Source organism: Phyllostomus hastatus, unplaced genomic scaffold, assembly GCF_019186645.2.
Source record: "Phyllostomus hastatus isolate PE091 unplaced genomic scaffold, TTU_PhHast_1.1 phas_scaffold_585, whole genome shotgun sequence".
In the NCBI taxonomy this organism is placed as follows: domain Eukaryota; kingdom Metazoa; phylum Chordata; class Mammalia; order Chiroptera; family Phyllostomidae; genus Phyllostomus; species Phyllostomus hastatus.
Genome location: NW_025334037.1, coordinates 4,803,493 through 4,820,246, shown reverse-complemented (window position 1 = coordinate 4,820,246; position 16,754 = coordinate 4,803,493). Strand labels below are relative to the sequence as shown.

The 16,754-nt window shown below is 38.4% G+C and overlaps 1 protein-coding gene across 3 annotated transcripts in view; it reads right to left on the bottom strand.

The window, feature by feature from the left end:
• Nucleotides 1-14,557, bottom strand: part of FAR1 (fatty acyl-CoA reductase 1) — a 57,215-nt gene extending 42,658 nt beyond the window's left edge. The window contains exons 1-2 of one of the 3 annotated variants that reach the window (XM_045825307.1): nt 14,253-14,557; nt 12,481-12,558 (exon numbers count right to left, since the gene is read on the bottom strand). The gene's annotated coding sequence lies outside the window, so the exon portion shown is untranslated. The remainder of the gene's footprint in view (nt 1-12,480; nt 12,559-14,252) is intronic. The other 2 variants (XM_045825306.1, XM_045825308.1) reach the window with 2 other exon arrangements.
• Between the last annotated feature and the right edge of the window lie 2,197 nt (nt 14,558-16,754).

The window sequence follows — 16,754 nt, the reverse complement described above, 5'->3', positions numbered from 1 at the left end:
TCAGAAACCCTAAACCACTACCCTGTTCAAAAAAATTTTTGATACAATAACCAAAAGATAACAGAATTTAAAGAGGTCAATTTATAAAGGTCTGTTTATATACTGGGTACAGGTCTAAAAGAACCTATATTATTCTTCTCTATTGAAAAGTATGTTATTTACAATTCTGTAAATTATAAATTTATATTTACAAAGATTATATATGAGAGATGGCGTGGGAATAGATATAACACATAGTAAATATCACATAAATATGAAAATCACCAAGAAAACTGCATTGAATTATAGCAACCATGAAGGAATTCTATGTACGAGGTCTGTCTAGAAGGTATCCAGCTATGTAATATGAAAAATAAAGACATTTATGGAAGAATATACAAGATATAAGAAACACTGGACATAGGACAATGATGCCTCAGTCCCCTTCAAAGTAGGCACCTTGGGACCTCACACAGTTCTCCCAATCGCCATCACCTGCCCCTTCATATCTTCCTCAATCTCATCCCTTTCAAAGGTGATTTTAGTTTTGGGAAAAGCCAGAAGTTGCAGGGCGCCAAATCTAGGAAACTGAGTCACCTGCATGATTTGATGTTTGGCCAAAAAACTCTGCTCAAGACATGATACAGGAGTGTGTTCTCGTGATGAAACTGCCAATCACCAGTTGCCTATAGCTATGGACTTCTGAATCACCTGAATAGTTTCCGCAGAGGAATGTTCAAGCTTAACGCAAAATCTGATGCAGACTTGCTGCTCTCCTCACTCTGTCATTTTGAATATGACAGGCACACAGTATACATGCTCATTCAATGGCATCTACCAACCCCACTGACTAGTATAGTGAAGTCATCACTGTTTATACATGTGCATTCCAATCCACTCTCTGGTTGTCAGGTTACATCGATGTCACATAAACTGTTCTCATTACATTAACAATAGCTGGACCTTTTCCAGACAGACCTCATGTATATACCTCTCCTTCCTCCTTCCTCTCCCATCTTTTGTATGTCTTTCCACTGCAAGGGAAATGGGGATTAGGTATCTCAAACCCATGGCAAATAATAACTGTCTAATCCAGAAGTCCATGAACAGGTGGGGTCGTCTCTAAGAACATGTTAAAACTCCATCCAAAATATTATTGAAAGTTTGTATGTATATATTTATAATCTGTATGTACATGTGCCCCTACCCAGGCCTGTAGCTCACCCTTATTCTAGGGAGAGAATTCACTGCTTTTATCAGATTCTCAAAGGGGTCAATGAGCCTAAACACTTTAAAACTACTATCAAATTTTTATGTATATTGTGTGTGTATGCTAGAGGGAAGGGGGACAACATGAAGAGAACAGCGCATCATGGGCACTGATTAAAAACCCCATCTGCCTCTAATCTGGAGTAAAAATGTGTAAATGGTTAAAACATAATTATATCCACTTCCCTTGAGGCCTGTTATGGGTGGAACTGTTGTCCCCCAGAAGATATATTGAAATTCTAACCCCCTACGCCTCAAAATGTGAGGTTTTTGAAGATGTACTTAACGTAAATAATGTCACACTAGAGTAGGTGTCCTTATAAGAGGGCCACATGAAGACACAGAGATGCAAGAGGAGAACTCCATGTCACAATAAAAGCACACACTGGAGGTAGATATTGGAGTTACACATCTAGAGGCCAAAGAATGCCAAATTTGCCTACAAAAAAAGGTAGGAAGAAACAAGGAAGGATTCCCTTACAGGTTTCAGAGGGAGCATGGGTTTTTTATTTCTAGCCTCCAGAACTGTGAAACAATATATTTCTGTTGTTTTTAGCTACCCATTTTGTGGTGCTTTGCTACAGCAGCCCTAGGGAACTAATAGAGGGCCAAATAGCACAATAACTAAAAGTAAGGCACTGAGTAAAAGACCTTCTAAGTATGATGCATATGCTCTCATGCCATAGTAAATATATCATGGACACTTTCCAATATACATGACACAGTTTCAGTTACCAAAAGGCCCTCTTACTAAATACCTAAGATGGAATGGCTTTTCCAAATGACTATAAGAAAGAATGGTAGAAAAAAGTTGATATATAAAGGTAGAAGATCAAAATAAGGTTAATGTTCAGATCCCAGAACAGGTCATTCAGGTGTATTCCTGACTGTAATATCTGTACATTGTTAAATCTCAATAGTTACAGATTCAGGGGGGGAAAGGGGGGTGAGGGGTTCTGATTATCTATTGCTATGTACCAAAAATCACTCTAAAATTCAGTATCTTAAAACAACAGTAATCATTTTATTCTCTTTCACAATATCTATAAATTAGAATTTGGGAAGAACTTGACTAAACAGTTCTAGCTGAAGTTTCTAGCTCCTGATCCTAGATCCACATGAGGTTGTTTGTGAATTTCCCTAGAGAATGATGATCTCAAGCTAGATTGCTTACAAGCTGCTAAAAGTTTCAAGACCAGTATTCTAGTGAGCTATATAGGTCTTTTTTCTTTCCTGATCCCACTTTGAAATTCACACAGTATAGCTTCTGCCTCATTCTAGTGGTTATAAATGATTAAAAAGACCACCCAAATTCAAGGAAAGGGGACATAAACTTCACCTCAGGGTGAAAGGAGAGTCAAGAAGACCCTGAGAGAACATGTGAAATGGGAGATATTGTTACAGCCATCTTTAGAAACTACAATCTGCCACTAAAGGCATGGTGAAGTATTACTCTTGAAACTGTCAACTATTTAATCCATGGGTCTAGGGAATAAGTTTTTCCTGATCACATATTTTTAGTTACCAAAAATGTCTTTTTAAAAAATAAGGACCCATGGGTCTCACACCTGGAAATATTTTGCCTACCAAATCATCTCATTTACTGAATAAAAATGTAATCTTCTCATGTTCATTTAATTATGAGCTTCTGACCAGTAAGTTACCGCTTGGAATTGACATACTTCTAGACAAAAGAAAACCAACTCATTTTAGACTATGAAGAGTTTTCACTTTCTACATAAGTATATACTATCTTTTTTTAAAGATTTTATTTATTTATTTTTAGAAAGGGGAAGGGAGGGAGAAAGGGAGAGAAACAATGTGTGGTTGCCTCTCACACAAACCCCACTGGGGACCTGGCCTGCAACCCAGGCATGTGCTCTGAGAATCCAACCGGTGACCTTTTGGTTCATAGGCCAGTGCTCAATCCAGGGCTACAGCAGCCAGCACAATATATACTTTCTTTTTAAGATTTTTGATAGACTCCCATCTGGAAGCATATTGGGAACCACAGGTCTAGTGGTTCTAATAACTCTGGAAGCTTTAGTATTTTGATTAAGACTTAACGTAAAAGAAAACATGTTCTGCAAGTATGTTGTAAGCAGCAAATAAAGGGCCAAAATACAAACTCAAAATGTACAAACTAACTACTGTTGTCAGTCAAATAAGAATAGAACCATTCCTTTTTCAAAAGTTAAGGCTTATAAAGCATTTTTCCACAAACAAAAGAATAGCTGTGGAATCTTAGTTAACATTTCTTTCTCAATAAAAGATGCTAGTGTCCAACCCTGTTGTAAGCACTCATTGAAGTAGATATAATGGCCACTTTGTTTGCCTACACAGACCCTGATACGAGTATTTAACTCTCTGTATCCTATTTTCCCAATGTTGAGGTACTTCTTGATAAGAAGGAATCTCAATAGGTTCATTAGTTCTTAGGGCACTATACAAGTATTTTGTACATTGATATTGTGCCATAAAAATGGCACTTTGACACAAGTTAAAAATGTCTCTACAGTCTCATTTTTCTGGAAAATATCAAGACACTCAGAATTCCTATGAGTGATATAAAAATCAAATACAAAGACATCTTAAGAAGCCAAGTTCTCCAAAGAGGAAATGTCTATTCTACAGCATTCAAATTATCTGCTGACAAGAAAACAAATTTTTCAGAAATACCCATTTTTCTTTGTTTCTGTCCTCAAGGCCTAACCAATAAGGTAGCTTCTCTACTTTAAAGCCTACAGAAGGGCTATGCTCTTGTTAACAGTTTGGTAATAAACTGTTCCACTGCTTGCAAAACATATACAATGACATTTTAAGAGAAAATAATTTTTACATGTCATTTCCATAAGTCACACATCATTCTTTTTTAGACAAACTATTATACTATAGTCTCTCCTTAATATAATAAAAATGTTTTCATGCTAAGACATGAAATTATATCCTAATACTACTTTCAGTCTCAGAACACTAAAATATAATATTCCAAAATACATTGGATTACCTCCTAAGATAATGATCTGAAAATGGACCAGACCACACATGGACTATAAATTATTTATTGTAGAAAGCATGATCTTCCTTTGATACACAAAGCTCCTATGAATAAACTTAAGTCAGGTTACAAAAATGGGCATGTTATCAGATGTACCAAAGACTTTAATTTATATACATTTAATAACTGGTTGCTGCAACCCACAATGCTGCAAAGCTCCTACCCCACACATGCACACTTAAAAGCTTGAATTCTTTAATTTTCAAAAGGGACACTCACTGCCAGTTGTATTGTCTTTAGGTCATGATTTTCAATTACCATTATTCTTACTTTTTAAAAATTACCATTAGTTGAACTATTAACATTTTAGTTGTTTTATTCAAACTACAGAATAACACAATTATATCACTAGGATTTTAGGCCTAGTTTTCTAACTAGTCTAGACTTTAAGAGAGGTAGCATATTTTTTGTGTGATTCAGTTAGGAGCCATCCATATCCCTAATTGCTAAAGAAAATCCTTCTCCCCTCAAAATCAAACCAGTGACCTTTTGGTTCATAGGCCAGTGCTCAATCCAGAGCCACAGCAGCCAGGACAATATATACTTTCTTTTTAAGATTTTTGTACCTTGTACCTTGACAATTAGTTGTTAATATTCTAGTAGAAAGTTGGAATTATTGAGCTAAAGAATGATCCAGCTAAAGGACCAGGATTAAAACAGCTTGAGAGTCACTGTTTTAAGGGTCCTTACCCTGGCTATGGGGTAAGGTCACTAACTGTAGGGGCAGGTATTCTCCCTGGCCACCAGGTCTATACTAACTAAATGTGACATAAGGACTTGGAATCAGGGCCTTTCATATAAGTACTAACTTCTCTACACTTGCAATAAGCCCTCCAGTCTCTAGTTCTGAGTGAGAAGCTTCCAGAAATGTCTTTAAATGACTAAATCTTATAGCAAACCCTCTCCTCAAAAACCATTTCCTGGCTTATCTTTAAAACATTGCCAGTTTCATAGATACAGCTTTAAACAAAATGCTGCCAGGCAAGAATCATCAGCCCAGAAAGGTAATAGAAAATGTAAGGAAAGTGTTTGATGACTTTTTGGTTTCTTAGTATGTTTCCAGCTGTGAAACCCACTTAGGCTCACTCCCTAAGAAGCCTACCCCAATAAATCTTATAACCATGCGTTATTGTGCTAAAGGTGGGATGAGAACATGCATAACAAAGTAAAAACATTACAGTATAAACATTCATCAAATTCTTAGTCAATTTAGCAATTGAGAATCAAAGTCACAATGCTAAAAACCCTAGAGTTAAGATACTTCTCCAGAAACTGAGATCCAAACTGAAAAGACAGCCAAAATATATAACCACAACAGACTTGAAAAAACCAGGTAGGGTAATGAATTAACTACATTATTGGGAATGCCACTAATCACCTGACCTTAGACAAGTCCATTAACTGCTCTGATCATTTGTAAAATTCATTGAAAGGGAGAACAAATCGCTGGTGGTTAAGTCCTCTTCTAGCTCTTAAAGTCTATATATCTATTACTTATTAGACATAAGTTCATTCCTAATAGTGCACTACTCAGGGAATTATTAATTCTGATAGGTCACAAGGGTTATCACTTTAAAGTAATACACCTAATATTCACTGATCTTCAAACAGCCTATGTACCGCTCTGCAGAGTTAAATGCCCCAATAACAGCTAATTCATTTGTTCCTATCTCCTGAGGATTCTGCATATGCTAATAACCATTATTTTGCTTATATTTTAAGTACAGTCCACAAGTTTTTAAAACAACATATTTTTAGGAAACTTATTTGGGACCATCCTTAAAACTAGATGGATGTTAAACACTCAAGCTCTCTGGGATCCACTGAGAATCAACCCTTTGTTGGTCCCCCAACACATGTTTCTAAACCCCTGTATCACACCCAGGAGTTATTTTAATGCAAATGTGAACCTCAACATATTTTAACAGATCCTTTCCTCCACAGATCTTAACTATGTAAGGACAAGACAGGTCAAAGAAGTTTTTCCCTTTACCTCTGAACAAATGGTATTTATATACTTATTCATTCTTATGTCATATATTCTACTTTCTGTTAATTCACAATAAATGGCAGCATTATATAAAGTACCATCCACTTATTCCAAAATCTTCGGTAAAATCATTCCAACATACTCATTAAACTGGCTACAGTATGTTTTTCCATAAGAATCCAATTGAGAAGTGGTATATTTTTTGCCCTGGCTGGTGTGGCTCAGTGGACTGAGTGCTGGTCTGAGAACCAAAGAGTCATTGGTTCAATTCCCAGTCAGGGCACATTAAGGGGTTGTAGGCCAGGTTCCTAGTAGGGGGTGTGTGAGAGGCAACCACACACCGATGTTTTTCTCCCTTTCTCCCTCCCTTCCCCTCTCTCTAAAAATAAATAAAATCTTCTTTTTAAAAAAATATATATTTTTTTAATTAAGCATTTGCATAATGAGTTTTAGAATTTTATGGCTCAATAATAAAATAAAAACAAAAACTGTAAAAGGTGAGCAAGCATACCCAGAAATAAATTTGAGCTGAATTTTAGCAGTAGACTTTCTGTCTATACATTAAAGAATGGCTTATTAAACCAGAATCCATATGTGCTCAAAGATATTTGAGTACGTTCTGAGAGTCTTATTAACGCCCTGAAATTATGAAAAACTAAGTGTGTGTGTACATTTTTCTGAAGAGATAGCACAAAGCTTTGAGGAGATACTCAAAACAGGTTCATGACCTTTGACTAAGAATCTCTGCATTATGCATATACTTTAAGATTTTATTTCCAGTTAATATTTCAAAGTATTTAAGTCAATACTTCAAAATAATAAGATATAATAGTAAGAATTCCTTAAATTCCAGAAGGATGGCTCACATGACTAACAAGAATTCCGTAAAATGTAATAATATAAACTAGATATTTTAAAGTAATTCTAAAACTGTCAAATGGTTAGCATTTAAATACACACGTCACCATTTAAAATCTCAAAATGACATACTGAAAGCTGATGACACACACACACAAGTATTCTTGACAAAATGAATCCATTAATACATGTGGTACTAAGATATTTAGAAGGCTTTTTAATAGAATGTGTCACATAATTCACCACAGACAGTGACACATTCACGAAATAGTGTATCCCAATTTGTAATACAGCAATTGGCTCCTTTCAAGTATTGATGTAAGATCTACAGTATGTCAATAACATCTTGCAGGGGTCTAAAAGATATAGAGAAATACAGATTTAGCTATAACTTATTCTATAAAGCTAAAATTAGATTTTTCTACTTGCTTTCTCCATGTGATCACCCTCACCTCCCCCCTTAAATGTTCTTTCTCCCTGTCTAAATCCTACTTTCATTCAGAAATAATGTCATTTCCCACTTGAAATCTCTATAACCAATTCTGGGATATGATCTCACTACATTCTATTTTATATATATACATTCAGTCTCTCCAATTACATTATCCCCACCCTACAGATTATGACGTCTAATTTCTCTTGCCGAACAGAGTATAACCCATATTCTTTCATGTATTTTTAAAAATTTCCACTTCACTTAGATTAGCATGTCTATTGTCACATTTACCATGCTATCTAGTAATAATTGGTAAAAATGTCTAGAGCTTTGCTTCCAAATAAAATAATGGGGAAGTGGGTGGAGGTACAGATGAACCCAGATTGACCACAAGTTAGTAGTTGTTCAAGTTGATGATATAGCCCTGACTGGTGTGGCTCAGTTGGCTGGGTGTCATCCTGCAAAGCAAAGGGTCACAGATTGGATTCCCAGTCAAAGCACATGCCTGGGTTGCAGGTTCAGTCCCCATTTATGAGAGGCAACTAATCAATGTTTCTCTCATGTCTGTTTCTCTCTCTCTCTCTCTCTCTCTCTTTCTCCCTCCCTTCCCTTCTCTCTAAAAATAAATAGTCTTTAAAATAAATAGCATTGGTGATATTAATATTATGTATATTATTATATTTTTATGTCAGCAATTTCCCACAATACAAAGTTTAAAGTAGTTTGCCTCTTCTACTAGAACAGAGAACTTAGAAGACAGGCCCAGTAGTTTTCTTCTGTGTACACCTAGAGAGCAGATAAATTTACTTTACAAAACACATTTCACTATTTAGGCAGAATTACCTTTCAGTGAAAGTTCAACAGCTTTTTGGATGGCATTCTATTTATAGATTCTTTTGTTAACTCAGATAAAACATATTTATTCATTCATTAACTATTTATTAACTACCTCCTTTCTCAGTATCCTGTCCTGATAAATGTAGTATATCAAAAATAATTCACCATTCTAATAGATTAAAAATCTAACAATATCCTCAAGGGTCCATGGATAAAAGGGGCAGGGAGGGAAGACAGGAAGATGAAGAGGAAGAAAAAATAGTAAAAAGCAATAAATACAATTTTTAAGAAAGTGATCACTTTTTAAGACAACCACATTTTTCATTAGAAAGAGGGCATACAGTTTGTTCAAGCTAGACAGGTCTAAAAGTTTCCCCTCCCCACTCCATTTTACAGATGAGGAAAGTAAAGTTCTGAGAGGGAAGTGACTTGCCTCAAGTAACACATCAAGTTGCTAACAAAACCAAAATTAAAACTCAGATCTGATTCACAGTGCAATGTGAATTTTCTACATCAAAGTATTTTCTTCTACACTATAATATTCAATAGCTAAAGAAAATAACTATTTTATTATTAATATATACTTCAGTTCTATACTATACCATACTAAAAAAGAAAGTATTTGGCTAAGTAAAGGGGGGGGGGGGAATGCACACAACAAATTACTTAGACAGTTGTACAAAACTATATGCATATACCATACTACCTCAATTCTGAGACACATTAACCTTTAAGACATAGTATCCTTTTCATAAACATTTTAAAATAAATATAGCACAGTAGATTCATTTTCATTTCAAAAAACACTAAAATGTGTAAACACACCTTTAAAGGTACTGGGTTGGCAAAAGTTCATTTAGTTTTTTCCGTACAATGGCTCTAGTAGTACTTAGCTGTCTTTAACTTCATTCAAAACAATTTTGTTAGATTGTACTGTGAAAGCTGTCATATCTGCATGCATTTAAAAAAAACTTAGCAAAATTGGTGAATTTTTGTGCAGCCATTTTAATATTGAAGATGAAAGAAGAAAACATTTTTGGCATATTATGGTTTCTTATTTTAAGAAAGGTAAAAACCCAACTGAAATGCAAAAAAAGATTTGTGCAGTTTATGGAGAAAGTGCTGTGGCTAATGGAACATGTCAAAAGTGGTTTGTGAAGTTTCTTGGTACTATTAATATTTTGGCTAAATAATTCTTTGCTATGGGGCTGTCTTATGCATTGAAAGGTGTTTAGCAGCACCCCTGCCCTCTACACACTTAGAAGCCAATAGCAGGAGATAGCAGACATACTCACAATATCCAAATCAATAGTTATTGGTGAAAATGAAAAATGTGTCCTTTATTTCCCAGAAAAAAAAAATGAACTTTTTGGCCAACCCATTAATATAATGCACTATATGAGACACAAAAATCACTATTATTTAAGAGCCAGTATCACAAGGCACAAACACACAAGGCAAGAATCCCCAACTTCTAAGGCACAGGTAGCAAACAGAAGGCCCGTGAGCCAATTCCAGCCCTCCACCTTGTTTTATCCAGCGGGCACACTGTTCCTTGTTTCTACCCAGCAGCTGGGAGCTCTGGATTAACTGTTAAGGAGTAGTTACATTTACACAACCCTAAATTACATTTAGCCCTTCGAAGGCAACTAACTACCAGGCTGATGTGGCTGAAGTGGCTGAAGTAGCCCCAGGTGAAAATGAGTGTGACACCTCTGCTCTAAGGTAACAAATAGTTACTAAATACCTAAGGCTCTGTAGCATTTCTTTCTATTGTGGGCATTCATATACACAAGTTCTTCTTGCCATTTGTCTTACATGCATGAGTTTTGAAATTTGACAAAACAAGGTTTGAATCTCAGCTCTGTTCCTTAGCTCTTCAACCTTTGCAACGTTACTACTGAGTCTCACTCTCTTCATCTTTAAAATGGGAGAGCCACCTTAGAGAACTGTATGAAAATTAAATATGATAATTTAATGAAAAAAGTACAGTACCAAGATGAAATATTGTTTTCTCTCACAATTCCTATAGCCAAATGAAATTAAACTAAAAACCAGAGCCTATTCCTGACTTATATAATTCCTCTTCCTCTCCTTTAGAGATTGGAATAAATCCATACTATGTTCTAAGGGCAAATCCTACTGGTTAAGAAAATTTTGGAAAATTTTGGTTAAGAAAAAGCTTATTTTCTTGAAATTTGTCTCTTCTTCAAATTGGGAACAGAAAACAATGACAAATGTTAAGTGTTTCAGTTAGTTTTGTGTAAAATCAGCACTTTCATATCACCACACAGAACTGTGAAACTCTAAGCCCATTAAAAAACTCACTGAAGAGAGGAACCATAGAACCAATCTGTGGGGAGAGGGAAGAGTATAAGACCAAAAGACAAAGTTAAAATGACTCAAGTGTATGGGTGGCTTGGCTTCTTTTCACCCTTAAATTCATTTATTAAATGAAAAGAAAATACTGTTTAGAATAGCCAAGACTATCTTCATGACTCAGGGTGTTTTAGTAACCTGATCCCTCAGATGAAGCACATGTCATTTTTTAACATGTAGTTTCAGGTTGTTTCTACCTGTAACAACCCAGTCATTCCAAGGTGAGAATGTGTACCTACCAAAGTAGCTCATATGCAGTAGGCACAGTAGCAAGACCATCCTTTCTCTGATCCAAACATAGTTCAGATTAGCATTAACCTACCCACCTATTAGCTCATTTCAGGTGAATGATTTTTTTCCTCATTAATTATTAAAATAATAAGGCTTGTCTCTGGCTGGTGTGGCTCAGTGGATTGAGTGCTGGTTGCAAAGCAACTGGTCACTGGTTCAATCCCCAGTCAGGGCACATGCCTGGGTTGCCTTCCAGGTCCCCCGTGGGGGGCACGTAAGAGGCAATCACACACTGATGTTTCTCTCCCTCTCTTTCTCCCTCCCATCCCCTCTAAAAATAAATAAATATTTTTTAAAATAATAATAAGGCTTTTTTTAATTTGAAAAATATAAAAAGCACAAGTACTTTTAAACCACCCATGACCTGACCAGTCAGATTCAAATAATGCAGAAGGACATGCCAACATCTTTTTCTATGAACTTAACCATAACTGTGATCATACCAAATTTTAAATTTGTATAGAGCACTTGCCACTAAAGATGATAAACTATTATCCTGTATTTTAATATCTTCATTCTGGCTTTCTTGAGACTAATTTCCCATTAACTTTTTTCCTTACTTAACATAACGGTTTCTTCTCAAATTTTATTTTTCTGAGTCTCCCAGCTATATATTTTGCTGCTGACTACCTCCTCTTTCCTAAGTCTTTCTATTCTTAGTTTCCCTAAACAGTATATTCCTCAGTGTCTACAAAAATCCTTCCAACTAATGTTTTTCTCTTTCTTCACTGGCTGTCTTCTGTTAACTTGTGACAATCTCTAAAAAAAATGGCTCAGACTTGATCAATGGATTTGCTCTCAACTTTGAATCTCCAGCACTTAACACAGTGCCTGGAATGAAACAGATACTCAATTAACGTTTACTGACTTTGCCAATCCTGACCTTATTAGCCGTGTGTCCTTAGGCAAATTAAATCACTCTGAATCTCAGTTCCCTCATCTATAAAATAGGATAATCAAAAGAAGATGATGCTTAGAAAGCTCAAAACAGTGTCTGGCACAAAGTAGCATCCAATAAATTATACTACTACTATTAATATTATCTAGCACAGGACAAAAATATTTGAACACCAAATCTACGTCTCAACAACCCAACTTACTTTCACCATATTCCCTTATAACTATCAAAAATATTTTTGTGCTCTTTCCCTTACTGCCTATCTCCAATCCATCATCAACTACTCTAATCTCTCATAGTCACCATACAGAATCATCATTTATCAGCTAAGCTGCAACTGACTTAGTTGATGGCCACACCCTTAAACCTCCATTCAAACTTTCAATCCTCCTGTAAAGCCATTTTTTAATGTTACTCATTATAATCCTCATGTGTTCCAACAGTCCATACCCAACTCCTAATTCAAAAGATGACTCATAACTCACCTCTTCCCTGAAACCTTCCCTGATTAACTCCACACCACTTGAATTACTTCTCCGTTCTAAGTCGCCTCAGCACCTCAGCTGTTATATTAAGAGTAAAATGTGATCAGTGAGTAGCATTACCAAGAAATTATTTCTACAAAATTATTTCTATATCTTATAGAATAGTCCATTATCTATAATGCTTTGTTCATCTAGTTAACAAGGAAGCATACTATACAATGAATGTCCTCTTTGGTTTCTGTCCTTGACCCTATACTATTTTATATTTGTCAAAAGTGATGAACACTTCACAATCTTTTTGTCTTATCCTCAAGCAGAAATTACACCTCAGTTCCTACCACCTCCTCCCATTTAAATCCACCAAAAATTTGGTAGTGGGCTACTTTCTTTTCCACTACCTCTTCTCTGCCCCCAACCTCTGTTCTCAACCCACAAATAAAAATTCCAAAAGCTTGAAACAGAAAGGCAGCAGCAGTGATACCCACATACCATATCTGTCTTTCCTCTACATGAAAAGAAATTGAACTTGAGTTATAAAATTTCCCAAGGCTGAAAGTTTTCCCAGCAAGCATGATATATAACCAAATTCTACAAAAACAAAATAGAGGATCCTATATAACAGGATTGTACTCATACGTTAACTTTCACTTGTGTTATTGCAAGAGATCTTACATAATTTTTATGCTATATTACACATGCCTAACAAGATAGTTGAGAAATTCCCCTATGGGGCAGATTTTCTAAGAGTATCTTCTGATACTGCCTTTCTACTTTTTTTTAATATAAAAAATTAAGCGATTCTTCACTGCCATCCAATCAAAAGCAAACAACACTTGTGCCATTATTTCTGAGAGACGAACTCTTCGGGAGAGGAAGGTCGATCAGCTTCAGTAGCGCGAGTTACAAAGTCTCAGTGTTTAAGCCCTCGCTGCACACAGTGAATGAACCTGTGAACCTGTCTGACTCCTTCCTGAGATGTCTGGTTCTCTTGCCTCTGCCAAAATAGACAGTTACTATTACTCACTCATAAAAGATCCACACCCTTCAGCTACCATACATAAATCTACCTTGTTTGCTTCCCGTATAGTTTCCCCTTAACTGGTCACCCGACGCCTCCATCCACATCTCACTCACATAAAACCTTCTCCTCTCAAGTCACCTTCCGGTTTCAGTAGGTGCCTCTTACTCCAGACCCACGTGTCCTCATTTGTTCAGATCTGTTAACCTTCAAAACCCAAGCCTGCCCTCCTTTCGCTGTCAGCTAATTTCCCCCACCCTCTATCAAGGTCTACTTCCAAGAGGCCAACACTCCACCGTCTCCTCCGGCACCTTTTTCTGAGCATTCCCCTTTTCCCAGCACTGTTTTCCTCCCCAGACCTGGAATCCTTCAATCACAGGCCTCCTTTTACTGCTAACCTCGAGCGCACCAGCCCGCTCCTCCGGCAACTAACCCACACCGCCTTCGCCACCTCTTCTCGGCCTCCCCATCCCAGGCAGCGCCCCCAGGCTCCGCGGCCGCAACCCAGGCCCCTCCCTACATCCCTGTTAGCGGTCCCCGCCCTCCGCAGGGCGGCGGCGCGGCCAACCTGACTGGAGACCCTACAGAGGAGGCGCACCCAGCTCCGGGAGTCCAGGGCCGAGGGCGTGGGCGGGATGGCGGGTGTAACCCCCTTCTCCACTCGGCCTGCGGTCCTGGTGCCCGCAGCTGCGGCCCAGGCCAGGCAAACAAGCGCCTGCAGCTGGCCTCTCCCACCCGGCGTCCAGCTTCTCACCTAGACGCAAAGGCTCGGGCCTCGCTTTCCCCGGGGCCGTCCAGCGTAGGCTCCGCCGCCGTCGCGCTCTCCTCACTGTCTCTTCCACCGCCCCCGCCTGGCTGCTGAGGAGCGGACGGATAGCGGCAAGCCCATTGGCTGGGATCCGCCCTAGCGTCAGCCGGCCCCTACCCGGATTGCAGGTCTGACTGGCTAGCGCGGCGCCTCTTTTCCACGTCTTGTCCTGATTGGCCGTCTCGGGACCCCTCACCAAGAAGACCGCTCACCCGCCTCAGAGCTCCGACCTCCCACCCCCAACCCCTTTTTTATCCGTCTTGGAGGGGGACGGAGCAGGCGCGTGTAGAACACGAATAGCCAATGGGAGAACCGAAAGAGGCCCTGGGGGCGGCGGGTGGTGCAGCGGCCCGCCTGCCCGTAGGGAAAGTTCAGCCAATGGGCGAGCCTCCACATCCCTGGCTCCGGAGCGCCCCCGCTGGCCACTTGCTGTTCCGATGGGTCGCGCCCAGAGCCACACCCGGCTCCTTGGCGCGCGGGAGGGGCGCCCACTGGAATGGTGGGGAGGCTGCGGCGAGGCTGGCTTGGGAGACGGCGAGAGGCTATTGTGGCGTGCTCTGACACTACCTACGTGGGTCCGGAGTACTCTCTGGTGGGGCTGGTTCCGGTCAGTAAGAGCAGAGCCGTCGCATGGTGGATCCCTTGGAACCTCAGGATGCCCTTCAGGGAGGGAGCCCACCGTGCGTCTCGTCCAGCCCCGTGGAGCTGTGGGCCAATTTCCACATCCTCCAGAATAATTTCGTACAAAACCTGTATGTGGTGTAAGAATTTAGAATAATGGTTACCTCTGGGAGGGAGGTTTGAAAGGGGCACAAGGGAACCTGATAAGAGCTTAAAAAGCTGTCTTGATTTCGAGGTAGTTGCAGAGGTGTATACATATGTAAAAATTCATCGAGCCTTACACTTAATATTAGTGCACTCAACGCACTTTGTGTATATTTCAATTTTTAAATAATAAAGGGTTGTGAAAATAGCATTACCATAACCTTAGCCTCCATGGGACTCCCATGGTATAAACAATCCCACTAGGATTTACCTATCATTCCAAAACGACAAACTGGGAAGAAAAAAAAATGAATTGTGAGAATTTAAAATGAGTGAAAGCTCTTGGCACGGTGAATAACAGACGCAGGTTGGTACTTTAAGTATAAGCTAAAATGATACAAAGTGATTTTTCTTAGTTTCAGTGTGTGGCTCTGTTAGCAGCTCAGAAGCCTGCAGGGTGTCGCACCCAGTTGGAATCTGCATCAAGTTTACTGAGCTCCCTAGTTTGTGGCAACATAAGTCTGAACACCAGAAACTTTTGTTTTAATACCACGGCTTTTGCCCTGCAGGAGCTCCCAGTCCAGTACCAAGTATAGCTATTCCGGGAGGAGGGCACAGAAACAAAGCACCACTTAGGCAAGATGTGTGTGCCTGGAAACCAGTCCAGTAGCTATTATGAAATAGCCAGGGTCAGGTGAAACACTCTTAGAAATGGGTCAGTAATCTTCTTCCCAGAATAGACATAAGAACTCTGAACCAAATTCTAATAGGACACCAACAACAAAACAGTTCAAGATGACGGGATTCATATTTAGTAATTTTGTCATTAAGTTGTTCAATTCAGATAAATACCTTCGTTTAAAGTACTTGTCCCTGAACTAGGCACATAAAATTAGAACAATATTTTCCATAAAGCAAAGGGTGTAATAGGGAGACAGATATAAACAGATAATTCCAACACAATGCAGGATGAGGCAATATATACAAAAAGTATTTAATCCAGTTTAGGGAATGTAGGGGCATCTTCTTAGAATACACTTCTAAGATTTATCTGCATAACGTGTAACGAGGCACTATTTCTGAAGAATACTTTCTCCAGAAATACTTTTCGTGCAGATATCTTGATTTTTTTCAATGGCTATAAATACAAAAAAATTAATACTCAGTTCTGAAGAAACTACATTAAGAAATTAAGTAATTGCTTAGTGAATACATTGTGATTTTTAAAAATAACTTTAGAGATGAGAGCATAAAGTCATCTCATTTGATTCATCAGTGTGTATGTAGCATGCACCTCCAGCAGAGACCCTCACAGATGGACAGCTAGTCCATCTAGCATGCTGTCTACAGGAGGACTTAATGGTTCACTCTTAAGGGTGATCCAGTCTCTTGGGGAGAGCAGGTTGTATGGCCAATGTCCCTCATAATGCACCACCATTCTTAAGTGAATTCAAAGAATTCATATATCTACAAAATATGAGCAATGAATAGTCTTTACAAAAGGCAGTGAAGAATTTTGCCCAGAGTCTAACCTATAAAATGTTAGTAATACCAAATAAGCAATCATTCATTCAAATGCTTTTCCCATTTTTCTTAAACAAAAGCCCTAAAAACTGGGCAGCAATATATTGGAATCAATTTCATTGTAATTTCACTCAAATATAAAGCACTCATATATGATTT